Source organism: Pelophylax lessonae (assembly GCF_965119305.1).
Source record: "Pelophylax lessonae genome assembly, chromosome: 6".
In the NCBI taxonomy this organism is placed as follows: Eukaryota; Metazoa; Chordata; class Amphibia; order Anura; family Ranidae; genus Pelophylax; species Pelophylax lessonae.
Genome location: NC_138773.1, coordinates 254,552,404 through 254,566,469, shown reverse-complemented (window position 1 = coordinate 254,566,469; position 14,066 = coordinate 254,552,404). Strand labels below are relative to the sequence as shown.

Sequence of the window (14,066 nt, the reverse complement as noted above, 5' to 3'; positions counted from 1 at the left end):
CTTCTCCCAGACTAACCGCTGTCCAAAGGTGTCTCCATGGCTCCTCCATCCAGAATGGAGACACCCTATGACAGAAAGAGTGTTACTGGTCAGATCATAGGGGAAAATAAGGGAAAAAAGCCTAAATAAAGAAAATTAATGTAGCCACTACATTTAAGGATTGGTAAGCTGCAATTTTTTGTTTGCGTTTATTATCCCTTTAAATCTTTAGTGCTACAATGTAGCAGGCACCTTCAGGCACCCGTATGTCTTGTTGGATTTCATATAGTCCCATTTGGGGCCCCAAATCCTGGTGAGACCTGGTGTGCAAATTTTATTAAGTTTCCTTGTTCAGAGTCTGTCCCTGCTGCCTTTTGTTTCCTGATGGCACAGAAAATAATATAAAATGTAAAACAAGTTAGCGTATCTGCAGCAAAATCGTGTTTAAATCTGGATAGAGTAGGGAGGGGATAGAAGGGGTTTATTGCTGAATTCCAGCCTTTCCTATTCCTATACTGAAATTGCTTACTCTGATTTTACTGCACACTGTGATCTTTTTACAGTTTGGATTATAATCTGTAGCACTAGAGCGCTCCACATTTTCTGGCTGGGGATGTCCACCATTATTTAGCCCCTTTATCCCCAGCCAGACTGTTCCTGCCCTCCACTCATTCATCGGATTTTATGGGTTTTTTCCCACTATGATGCATTGGCAGCCCATTCACATGTCCAAAGTGAAGAGGTGTGAAGGGTTCTGTATGTATCATAAATAATTGCTACACAATGGGCTTCATTTACTAAAACTGGAGAGTGCAAATCTGGTGTAACCGTGTATGATAGACAATCAGCTTCTAGCTTCAACTTGTTCAGTTTAGCTTTGACAAAAATCCTGGAAGCTGATTGGTTTCTATGCAGAGCTGCACCTGTTTTTGCACTGTCCAGTTTTAGTATATCAACCCCGATATTTTTAATGAAATGTTGTTTTCATCTTTTTAAAATTCTTGTTATGTATCTCAGTGCCGATGATCTTCTCTAGTCTTTTTAGCCCCTTCTCATCTACACGCAGTCAAATTTACACCTCAATTGCACCTGAACTGCTGAATGGAAACCACAACGGACTCTGCACAGAAACTGGCCCTGTATACAGTGCCTTGAAAAAGTATTCATACCCCTTGAAATTTTCCACATTTTGTCATGTTACAACCAAAAATGTAAATGTATTTTATTGGGATTTTATGTGATAGACCAACACAAGGTGGCACATAATTGTGAAGTAGAAGGAAAATGATAAATGTTTTTTTTTTAAACTTTTAAATATTTAAATAAATATTTAAATATCTGAAAAGTGTGGCATGCATTTGTATTCAGCCCCCTTTACTCTGATACCCCTAACTAAAAATCTAGTGGAACCAATTCCCTTCAGAAGTCACCTAATTAGTAAATAGAGTCCATCAGTGTGTAATTTAATCTCAGTATAAATACAGCTGTTCTGTGAAGCTCTCAGAGGTTTGTTAGAGAACCTTAGTGAGCAAACCAAATCATGAAGGCCAAGGAACACACCAGACAGATTAGGGATAAAGTTGTGGAGAAGTTTAAAGCAGGGTTATGTGATAAAAAATTATCCCAAGCCTTGAACATCTCACAGAGCACTGTTCAATCCATCATCTGAAAATGGAAAGAGTATGGCACAACTGCAATCCTATCAAGACATGGTTGTCCACCTAAACTGACAGGTTGAGCAAGTAGAGCATTAATCAGAGAAGCAGCCAAGAGGCCCATGATAACTCTGGAGGAGCTGCGTAGATCCACAGCTCAGGTAGGAGAATCTCTCTACAGGGCAACTATTAGTTGTGCACTCCACAAATCTGGCTTTTATGGAAGAGTGGCAAGAAGAAAGCCATTTGTTGAAAGAAAGCCATAAGAAGTCCTGTGAAAAGCCATGTGGGGGAAGCAAACAGCAAACATTTGGAAAAAGGTGCTCTGGTCAGAGGAGACCAAAATTTAACTTTTTGGCCTAAAAGCAAAACGCTATGTGTGGCGGAAAACTAACACTGCACGTCACACCATCCCTACATTAAAACCTGGCAGCATTATGTTATGGGGATGCTTTTCTTCAGCAGGGACAGGGAAGCTGGTCAGATTTGATGGGAAGATGGATGGAGCCAAATACAGGGCATTCTTAGAAGGAAACCTGTTAGAGTCTGCAAAAGACTTGAGACTGGGGCTGAGGTTTACTTTCCAGCAGGACAACTACCCTAAACATATAGCCAGAGCTACAATGGAATGGTTTAGATCAAAGCATATTCATGTGTTAAAATGGCCCAGTCAAAGTCAAGACCTAAATCCAATTGAGAATCTGTGGCAAGACTTAAAAATTGCTGTTCACAGACGCTCTCCATCCAATCTGACAGAGCTTAAGCTACTGTATTTTGCAAAGAAGAATGGGCAAACATTTCACTCTCTAGATGTGCAAAGCTGGTAGAGACATACCCAAAAAGACTTGCAGCTGTTATTGCAGCGAAACGGTGGTTCTACAAACTATTGACTCAGGGGGGCTGAAGACAAATGCACAACACACTTTTCACATATTTATTTGTAAAAAGTTTTGAAAAACATTTATCATTTTCCTTCTACTTCACTTTGTGTTGGTCTATTACATAAAATCCCAATAAAATACATTTACGTTTTTGGTTGTAACATGACAAAATGTGGAAAATTTCAAGGGGTTTAAATACTTTTGCAAGGCACTGTATATGTAAACCCAGCCTTAAACATTCAAATGATATTAAGGTGGTAAAACTTGTAAAACTAATATAGGATTGTAATGATTGGGTTTGGATCTACTTTAAAGCAGTTCTATGTTACAACTTTTACAGTTGTCTCTTCTACAGAGGGACCCATATGTTCAGCAATGGAATTAGGTGCACCATCCTGACCTAATGACCTTGATGTGTCACCCCTGTATTACTGTAAAAGCCCTTGACTCCATTGATCCTCTGCATGTTAGAGCAGAATACACATACACTATACTGTATATTAATTCCTTTCCAAATTATACTTTAAAATAGTAGGTATTGTGATGTGAACCTCTGTGACAGCCAAGGGCTGCGAAAAACAGTTTATACAGTCCTGAAATGTCACTTTATCAGGCAGCAATTTATAAACTGTGATGTAAATCCTGCCCTTTTCTTTGATATATCTTATATGCAAGAGAATTCTGCATGGCAACTTAAAGGTACGCTCACTGTACAGATTTTAACCATATACAAGAATATCAGTTCATGCACCATGTTAAATTCAGTCTTTTTGAATCTTCATAAAATTTCCCTCTATGCGTAATGTGTTTGTACAGCATCTATATTCACAGCTCCATGCAATGGTTGCTATTTCAATGCTCTGTCTACGTTTATATACTTTATAAATACTGCTGTCTCTAGTGGCTGCCTATTGTTTTTTTAGTTTTGCAAATATTCATTCCATCACCCAGATCATTAAAATGTAAATCAGGTATGAGTCACCCATAACAATATCTTCTCAAACCAAAATGATTACAGTTGTGTTTTCTCATCATCACATCCGTGAATGTAGGTTTGAAAACCCCAGTCAATTTTCTTCCATCCTTTGGAGTGTCCTTTATATCCACCCAGATCTTAAAGGCTACGTTTACCTTTAAAAAAAAAAATGCACATATTTTTTCAGGGAAAAAAAATGTGTATTTATTAATAATTTTTACAGGCGCCAGCAAAGCATTACACTTATGATCAGAGGATGAATGAACGAAGGGCTCTTTCACACGGGCGTTCCTTTTTTTTTTGCCCGATCAGGTCCTTTTTTTTTTTTTTGTACGGACACGGATGACACTTGTGTCATCCGGTCCGTATGTCCGTTTTTCATCCCATCCGTTTGCGGATGAAAAACTGACATAATGCATGTCTATGTAAATACGGATGTCAGCGGATGACACCACTGACATCCGTTTTTGCGTCCGTTCCGTTTTTTGAAAGGAAGAAAAAATAGGGTTCTCCTCCGTTCAAAAAAACTGAACTGAACTGACAAAAAATGGATGTCAGCGGATGATCATCCGATGACATCCGTATTTACATAGAGATACATTATGTCCGTTTTTCATCTGCAAACTGATGGGATGAAAAACGGACATACGGAATGCCGTGTGAAAGAGCCCGAAGAGTGCACTGATTTTAAAAGCCCAAATAAGGGAAATTAAGTTATTTAATACATTTGGGTTAATTCAACCATTTTTGCGCGTTAATTCTCATGATCTGTGTTACTGGAGGTATGGCAGGGCTGTGTCTTTTGCCATTATACTTTGTGCTGTAATGTGTCCCTCTTTCCCTCCTCGCAAAGATGTGAGGTATGAATCAGGTAGACAGCATGTTACCCATGACTTCCCATGAATCTGTCATACACTGATTGGTATGTTACCCTTCATGTATGGCAACAGATAAGTGAGCTAAAATGACTTTAGGTGTCCATTCACACTACCGCGACTTGTCAGGCGACTTGTCAGCCTGACAAGTGGCGGTCCGTTGCGGTCCATGCAGTGCTACAGGACCCGTTCTAATAGGAGCGACACAAGTCGCTCCAACTTAGAAAAAGGGTCCTGTACTACTTCGGGGCAACCTTGGAGCGACTTGCATAGACATTGATTTTATGAAGTCCGTGCAAGTCGCGCCGAAGTCGCGGTGCACGCGACTTAACAGGTTGCCCCCGAAGTCGGAGCGACCTAGTGTGAACCGGCACTGAAGGTTCCAAATCTGAATTCCTCTCTCGAAGAAAGGACAACTTCCTCTGAGACTTTTGTTGGATCATAACGTTTGTTTCTCTTGACCTATCTGTAGTTGCTTTGAAGTCTGTGTAGTTACAGAGATTTCTGGCATCCACCTCCAAGTCTCCATACCTACCCTGAAGTAATTTTAGAGACTTTTCTAGAGAATAAATGATGATGATTTTCTTAAGGCCAGTTTATCTCCTTGCACTGTGTTTTTTTTTGCTGTTGAACAGTTCAAAATTTAAAGTAGAACTATAGGCAAATCTTTTTTTTATTTTTTATTTCAGATAGATTAAAGAGGGTTATGACCCCTGTAAGATTTTTTTCCCCTAATCTGTGTCTCATTGCTGAGATTTCGTTTCACTCCCTGTCCCATAACCAAAATAGGAAGTAAGAGGAAATTCCTGCAAATTAAGAGAATTCCTTGGGAACCCCCTGGTCACCAGAACTAGTGTCCCCATTGGAAGATTTCCCCTCTAATACTTTTCTAGGAACTACACAAAATGTGGGGTTTTCTTTTACTTTCACTTTCAATGAAAATGGTAAACAGGACAAACAGAGAGGGTGAATCTCCTTAACGGGGACACAGACAGCAATAAAAACTGGCAGGTGTTCTAATCCACCTCCACTCTATCCTAAACAGAAAATAAAGTTTTGCCTTTGGATACACCTTAAGTGTCAAATCTTGGCCATCAGAGCAGTTTCAAGACCGTCCATTTTGTCTGCCAATGTTTGAGCGTCATATCTTGCTTCAGGTGTTTGCTCAAAGTCACTTTCAATATCTCTGAGGGCATTTTGAATTCAGGCTTGACAGTGTGGGACATATGTAAGGCTTACTGGCGGTCCAGTACATGCTGGTACCCCCTCTTCCCTGAATTTTGGATGCTATGATATTGTGAAGTACCTGCCTGGGGCAAGCTATATACTACATATAGGCTGTAACTGTCTGGCACATCTATTCATAACAAATATCGTCTCCTTTACCCTATTCGACTGGTCATTGAGGATTAACCGAATATATGAAGTGCTGCCTCTAGAGACCTGACTTCTGGACCCCCTAAATAACTGGCTGCAGCCCCCTTTTGTTGCTTCCATTTGGCTGTGACGAGATACTATCCACTTGAATATATTAAGTGGTGCCCCGGCTTGGAGTAGGGAGATGGACATACACACTTATATATAATATGGGAGTAGTTATGAGCTTCAGATGTCAAATACGATAACCCAGTCTACTGTTTTTTTCTGGATTGTGTCCTACCAAGGTCTGCCACCCCCTGAGTCACAAAAGGAAATATCGGTCTGTTATGGTCTCTCTGGTCCTGAGGAAGCCTTGAGCGAAACGCGTCGGCTTGCTGGGGACCTTCATTGACCGTGCTCCATCTGAGACCTATATACCATCCAACTATACAGGCTATTGGTTTTCCCTTTATTGGGATATATTTCTACCTTGTTGACTTTGTTCATATATCTGGTTTTAAACTTTTTCTTTCATTATGCTATTCCTGTGTTCTCTGGTAACATGTGCATTTTTGCCCATGTCCTTTTTAAAGTTGTAAAATAAAATATATTTTTTATATATCTTGGTTTTGGTGTGATCATTCTCCTCCCATTGGCCTGCAAAGCCCCACTTTTTTCTTTCCTTTTATGATTTGTACATTTTGAATTCAGTTGTACTCATCTATGAGTGCTTTAGTAGCTCTTGCTGACTGGTAAGTGTCTGGCAGGGACTTCATAGTTAGTGCTCCTTTATTTCCTTCCAAAGACTTCATTAGAATTGCCCATCTTTATATTGAAGCAGAAAAAGGACCTCTGCATGAAGCCAAAATAACTGACAGCATCAACTAAGCAAAGAGTTTTTCCAACAAGGTTTAATGAGTGAGCAGCACAGTGAGAATTGCTGGTGGGTTCCGGTGTGCATTGTGTGGTGACCAAGCATATTGCTTGCATTGCATTTTTATATAGAGGAGGGCCCCCTTATGGCAGAGGGCATGTTTGCGCCCTTTTACTCTTTGCTAGTTTGCTTATTTTGACACACAATATCACTCTTTTATTCTTGGAAAATTTCCTGTTTTTTTATATTCATTTTAGAACTGTCTAGGTTTGTAAGTTAATGTGACTGACTGTAAATGCTTTTTTCTTTTTTAAGTAACAAACACGTTTATTCTTACCTTCTCTGTGCAATGGCATTGTGCAGAGTGGCCCCGAACCTCTTCTTTTTTAGTCCCCCGCAGGTGCTTCTGGCCTTTCTCTTCCAGTGAGTGCCCCCATAAAAAGCTGCTTTCTATGGGCACTCTTGCGGGCTTTCTCCCAAGCCTAGCTGTCTGCGTCTATAGACACAGACAGCAGGACTCAGCCCCCTTTCCTCGTCACTGGCTTTGGTTGGGGCCAAGAAGTGGAGGGGGTGGAGGGGATTGAGAGAAGAGCTGCAGACGTGCATAGCGCTGGATGGAATGAGGGCTCAGGTGAGTAAAAAAGGGGGGGGTGCGGAGGGATACTGATGTCTAAATATTTTTTAGAAATGCATTAGGGTAAAGATATTTAGTCTATAGAACCATTATAATATTTATTTAAGAGGAACATATAAAAACAAACAGTGCCCCTATTCTAAATACGGTACATAATACGGTACATACCACCCAGCTCCACCCCAGTGTTTGTTACCCCAACACTTCATATTCCTGATATGTGCCTGCTGTACCATGTAATTGTATGAGAGAGTCCCCTGTTCTCTTGGTATTGCTTAATTTATGTGAAATCCCTGGTGTTCCTACTAGTTCCCTTGCTTTCTTTTTCAAGAATTTGATTATGATTTTAATATAACATTACAACACAATATACCAATAATATGGAATCATATGGTTTGTAACCGATAACAATAGGAAAATGAAAGGATACATGTATACGTCGTGAGACAAAAAGTATAAGGAGGTATAAGGAGGCCAGATGCTTAAATGTAAAGAGAGAGAGGGGTAACATCATTTAAAAAACTTGAGGATAAGAAAGATTGTCAAAAAAATGGGTGTATTGACTCTCCATCTCGCAAGTAGCCAGGCTAGAATATTATAACAGTCAATTTAGATCTTACTGTATGGGTAAGGTTACAAGGCTAAGGATTCTTTGAAGTGAAGCCAACAAGTCCAGGTGCTGGTGAATTTGGAAGGGTTTTCTTTTGCTATGCTTATCAGCTCTTCCATATCTGCTGTTTGTCGTACATATCGGTACCAGTTTGGGAATGCTTGTTTCCTAGAGTTCCTCCATTTCGAGGGAATGCAACGTCTTGCAGCATTCACGAGGTGTAGGGCTTGAGATCTATAGTATGTAGATTTTGGGAGAGATTAGCGATGAAGTAGATATTGTGCAGGAGTGTAGTGAACTGTATATGTTGTGATCTTCGTTATTGTTTCATGTATTGCTTTCCAAAAAGTTTGGATTTTGGGGCATGACCACCAAATATGTAGCAGCGTACCAGGGTCTGATCCACATCTCCAGCATAAATGAGAATTTGTGGGTGAAAATTTGTGAAGTTACATGTATACCATTCTGTTAGTATTTTGTAGCCCGTTTCTTGTGAAGTTACATTCATTGAGCCTTTATGAGGTATTATCAATAGTTTTTCCCAGTCCTTGTCATTGAGGGAGATGTCTAGATTTTTTTCCCATTTTTGACTGAGTCTACTGGTCTTCATTTCATAGTTAGTGAAGAGAATGGTGTACATAAAGGACATTGTGTGACGCTGTGGAGCGTTTCTAGAGCAGAGAGCTCCAAAAGGAGTGTGTTCCCAAGACCATAATTTCTTAGCTGTATGTAAGTTCAAAATGGGAAATATGAATTGCGTGTTTTAGTTTGTATGTCTTCATAAGAAAGAAATGTGCCCCTTTGGAAAAAGTGTGCTGCTTGTACTTGTTCGTGTGGCCATACTTCTGTAAGAAAGTGGGGTGAGAGACCAGTTGAGAAATCTGGGTTGTGTCTTAGTGGTGTAAGTGGTCCTGGGAAGGAGGTCAAGCCTGCCTTTGTACACGTTAGGTAGAAGCAATGAAAAGATGGGCCTACGATAGGGTGTCCTTTGAGTTCTCTGGGTGTGTGTCTTGCTTGAAGCTAAGGGATTAAATGGAGTGGGATCAGTGAACCTGCATCTTCTAATTCAACCCAAGCTTTTGTTTTTTTTTATGTAGGTTCCAATCTGCTATTCTTGATAAATAATATGCTAGATAGTATTTGTGTATGTCAGGTAGACCTATACCACCTTTTAGCTTAGGTAATAGTAGTTCATAACTGATTCTGGGGTGTTTATGCCCCCATATAAAGCGAGTACAGGCCTTTTTGTAGGTCAAAAAGAACATTTTGGGGAGTTTATTGGGAATTGCTTGTAGAGCATAAAGAATACAAGGGAGTCTCTTACCATCTCCTGTATCGTGTCTGCAGTCTCTGACTATCTCCTGTATCATGTCTGCAGTCTCTGACCATCTCTTATATCATGTCCTCAGTCTCTGACCATCTACTGTATCATGTCTGTAGTCTGTGACTATCTCCTGTATAATGTCTGCAGTCTCTGACCATCTCTTGTATCATGTCTTCCGTGTTTGACCATCTCCTATATCATGTTTGCAGTCTCTGACCATCTGTTTTATCATGTCTCTAGTCTCTGACCATCTCTTGTATCATGTCCACAGTCTCTGACCATCTCCTGTATCATGTCTGCAGTCTCTGACCATCTGTTGTATCATGTCTGCAGTCCCTGACTATCTCTTGTATCATGTCCTCAGTCTCTGACCATCTCCTGTTTCATGTCTGCAGTCTCTGACTATTTCCTGTATCATGTCCGCAGTCTCTGACCATCTCCTGTAGCATGTCTCCAATCTCTTACTTAAACTTAAACACATTTCTAATAGTATTAGCTATATGTTTATGCAGAAGGTAGGTCTGTGCAGGGGAGGCAGAGAGCACAAAAAGGGGCACTGTGATTAGAGAGCAAGGGGGGGGGGGCAGACTGCAAGGGGCACTGTGATGGGGGGCTGTAAAATGTGTGCAATAAATATTCTTGAAAACATTACAAATTTTGTGGGTGTTTTTACATTTTAAAGTTTGGAGGGGGGGGGGGGGGTGCCACATATAAGATCTGCCCCGGGTGCCAAATGCTCTAGGTACGCCACTGCTGGGAAGCTCAGTGAGCTGCTGCTTTTCCTCCCCCCAGCTCTTGTGCAGCTGAGAACTGAGAAAATGTTATTCTTTATACAAAAAAAAAAAAAAAAAGAAGGTAATTATAATGTTTTTTTTTATATCTATAGAAAGATGCTTTGCCTTTATTTATATTTTTAACTGAATGGGTTGTTTTACAAGGTGATTGTTTACAATCCCTTTAGGCGCAGCGCTGTCCTTTGGAAAGGTTGCTACATGTGTCAGTCTCTCCCCTTGTTAATCCCTGAGTTTGCTGTTGTACTTACTCTGTCCTTCTTGCTCCCTGCTGCTCTCAGGCAAGATTCCTTTTCAAACTGGATGCTGAAAGGATTCTTCCCAGGCATCCCGAGCCCAGCCTGGAGGCAAAGCCCCCCGAGACCTAGGGGGCCCCTCTTAGACCATCGACAGCCTCCTCCTCAGCACTCCATCTTCCACCCAACTCCCCTGCTGGCTAGGCTCTCCCATGTTTAAGGGATGATCCATCCACCCTGCCAGGACATTTTACCTGGGGATTGGTCAGACTCCCCTTAGTATGCAGATCAGGACCTCCTTGCCTCCGCCTACTAACATCCAGAAGCTTTTACAAGCTTTTAGATCCAGCGGGAGGTACCAAAGACCTGCACTGTAGAGCCATCCAGCCTGACCTGCAGTAATCTGTCCTAATTACAGACTCACACAGTTACCGTGAGTCATACAAATAAATGTACCTATACTAGCTACACTGGCATGTAGGGCCCCATGCCAATCGGAAAGGCCAAAAAAATGGCAAAGCCACCTGCAGTGTGTAAGACTCTAGTAATATTGCTGTTAACACTTTAAAAGCCCCCAAAACCACAAGTGGCTCATGAGTGAGGTTTATTTCACAATTGTTTGTGCATACTTCAGGTATTTCTCCATTTTGGGTGGACTGTTGCAGGGTTCGATCACATGCTTTATCTTCCTTGCTGTGTAGATATGGGGTTCAGAGATTCCCACAGTACAGTTCTGTGCAAAATCCACTAGGGGAGCTCAGACCAGCCAGAAGAAGAGAATATTCATAGACTAATGTGGTCAGGTAAAAGACTGTCCATATAAGACATATAAGACACTGTTTCTTACAGCCCATAGTTCAAGAAAGTAAGAATCAGAGACTCATTGCGCAGTGAAGAGGTAAATAATATTTATCTTCTTTTGCAGGGGGCAATAAATAAAATCTCATGAGGGAGCCACTTTGAATAAACAATGAAAGTTTAATTTAGAATTATGAGTGTGTATGTGAATAAGGAAGCTGGCTTTGTGGCTAGCACATTTGCCTTGCAGCGACCCAATGCATCTTAGTGTGCTGCTCAGGCTCTGTTGAAGCGGGTATATGTATATATATATATTAAAAAAGAATAGCGCACACATGCAAAAGAAATGACTTTCAAATATGGAGACAATCCATAAATAAAAATGGGGATTTAGTCCCACCATATGGCCATATCGTGCTCAAGCCCACCACTGCGTCAAAGTACCCCATTATCAGTGGGTCCTACACTATCCATAAAAAAGGGGTGAATCCAGCCTCTCTTACCCTATATATATTTGGGCATCCGCCACTGGGCTCATCCCAGCTCCTACTATGGCTTGTACAGAAGGAAAGGATCCCTGTGACTGCACATCCGTGTAGTCCCTCGAATCAGTGTGAAAGTGGCAACCTCAGCCTGGACTCCAGCTAAGCTACGCCCCTCAACGTGTTTCAGCCCACCCCTCAGAGTTTAGTCATGGGATATTTATAAACCTTTGCTTTGCAGCACTGGGGTCCCCGGTTCCTATCCTGGTCAAGACACTATCTGCACGGAGTGTTCTTCCTGTGCTTGTGTAGGCTTCCTCTGGGTACTCCGGATTCCTTCCACAGCCAAAAGACATACTGTTAGGCTAATTTTCTCCTGTCTAAGTCGACACTATTGTGCATGTATATATGCATGTGAAATATGGACCTTAGACTGTAAGCTCCTTGAGGGCGGGGACTAAAGTGAATAAATAGTATGGCCCTAATATGTTTGTGTGTAAGCATGCATGTGGGATAAGGACCTTAGAATGTAAGCTCCTTGAGGGCAGGAACTGATGTGAATAAATAATATGGCCCTAGTATGTGTGTCTGTATGCATGCATGTGTGTGGGATAGGGTCCTTAGGCTGTGAGTAAATAATAATACTAAGAGTAACTAATAATAATAAATACATAAAATTAAAGTAAAGTAAACCACTGCCAGAATTGTTGGTGCTATATAACTACCTGTATTAAATTATTTGTATATAATATACTATATATACAATATATATATATATATATATATATATATGTATATATATATATACACACACACACACAGTATCTCACAAAAGTGAGTACACTCCTCACATTTTTGTAATTATTCAATTTTATGTTTTTATGTGACAACACTGAAGAAATGACACTTTGCTACAATGTAAAGTAGTGAGTGTACAGCTTGTATAACAGTGTAAGTTTACTGTTTCCTCAAAATAACTCAACACACAGCCATTAATGTCTAAACCGCTGGCAACAAAAGTGAGTACACCCCTAAGTGAACATGTGCAAATTGTGCCAAATTAGCAATTTTTCCTCCTCTGTGTCATGTGACTCATTAGTAATACAAGGTCTCAGGTGTGAATGGGGAGCAGATGTGTTAAATTTGGTGTTATCGCTCTCACTCTACCATACTGGTCACTGGAAGTTCAACATGGCACCTCATGGCAAAGAACTCTCTGAGGATCTGAAAAAAGGATTGTTGCTCTACGTAAAGATGGCCTAAGCTATAAGATGATTGCCAAGACCCTAAAACTGAGCTGCAGCACGGTGGCCAAGACCATACAGTGGTTTAAAAGGACAGGTTCCACTCAAAACAGGCCTCGCTATGGTCAACCAAAGGAGTTGAGTGCACGTCATATCCAAAGGTTGTCTTTGGGAAATAGACATATGAGTGCTGCCAGCATTGCTGCAGAGGTTCAAGAGATGGGGGGGGGGGGGTCAGCCTGTCAGTGCAAAGACCATATGCCACACACTGTATCAAATTGTTCTGCATGGCTGTCGTCCCAGAAGGAAGCATCTTCTAAAGATGATGCACAAGAAAGCACGCAAACAGTTTGCTGAAGACAAGCAGACTGAGGACATGGATTACTAGAACCATGTCCTGTGATCTGATGAGACCAAGACAAATTTATTTGGTTCAGAGAGTGTCAAGTGTGTATGGCGGCAACCAGGTGAGCAGTACAAATACATGTTTGTCTTGCCTACAGTCAAGCATGGTGGTGGGAGTGTCATGGTCTGGGGCTACATGACTGCTGCAGTGCTGCCGACACTGAGGAGCTACAGTTCATTGAGGGAACCATGAATGCCAACATGTACTGTGACATACTGAAGCAGATCATGATCCCCTCCCTTCGGAGACTGGGCTGCAGGGCAGTATTCCAACATAATAAAAACCCCAAACACAACTCCAAGATAACCACTGCCTTGCTAAAGAAGATGAGGGTAAAGGTGATGGACTGGCCAAGCATGTCTTCAGACCTAAACCCTATTGAGCATCTGTGGGGCATCCTCAAATGGAAGATGGAGGAGCGCAAGGTCTCTAACATCCACCAGCTCCGTGATGTCATCATGGAGGAGTGGAAGGGGATTTCAGTGGCAACCTGTGAAGCTCTGGTGAACTCCATGCCCAAGAGGGTTAAGGCAGTTCTGGAAAATAATGGTGGCCACACAAAATATTAACACTTTGGACCCAATTTAGACATATTCACTTAGGGGTGTACTCACTTTTGTTGCCAGCGGTTTAAACAATAATGGTTGTGTGTTGAGTTATTTTGAGGGGACAGCAAATTTACACTGTTATACAAGCTGTATACTCACTACTTTACATTGTAGCAAAGTGTAATTTTTTCAGTGTTGTCACATGAAAAGATATAATAAAATATTTACAAAAATGTGAGGGGTGTACTCACTTTTGTGAGATACTGTGTGTATATATATATATATATATATATATATATATATATATATATATATATATATATATATATATATATATATATATTGTGCATACACACACACGCATAATATATAAACGATTCCCACAAATATGTCA

At 40.9% G+C, this 14,066-nt stretch overlaps 1 protein-coding gene across 1 annotated transcript in view; it reads left to right on the top strand.

The window, feature by feature from the left end:
• The window catches only part of MYO3B (myosin IIIB), a 597,729-nt gene that overhangs the window by 137,707 nt on the left and 445,956 nt on the right, over positions 1 to 14,066 (top strand). The window lies entirely within an intron of this gene.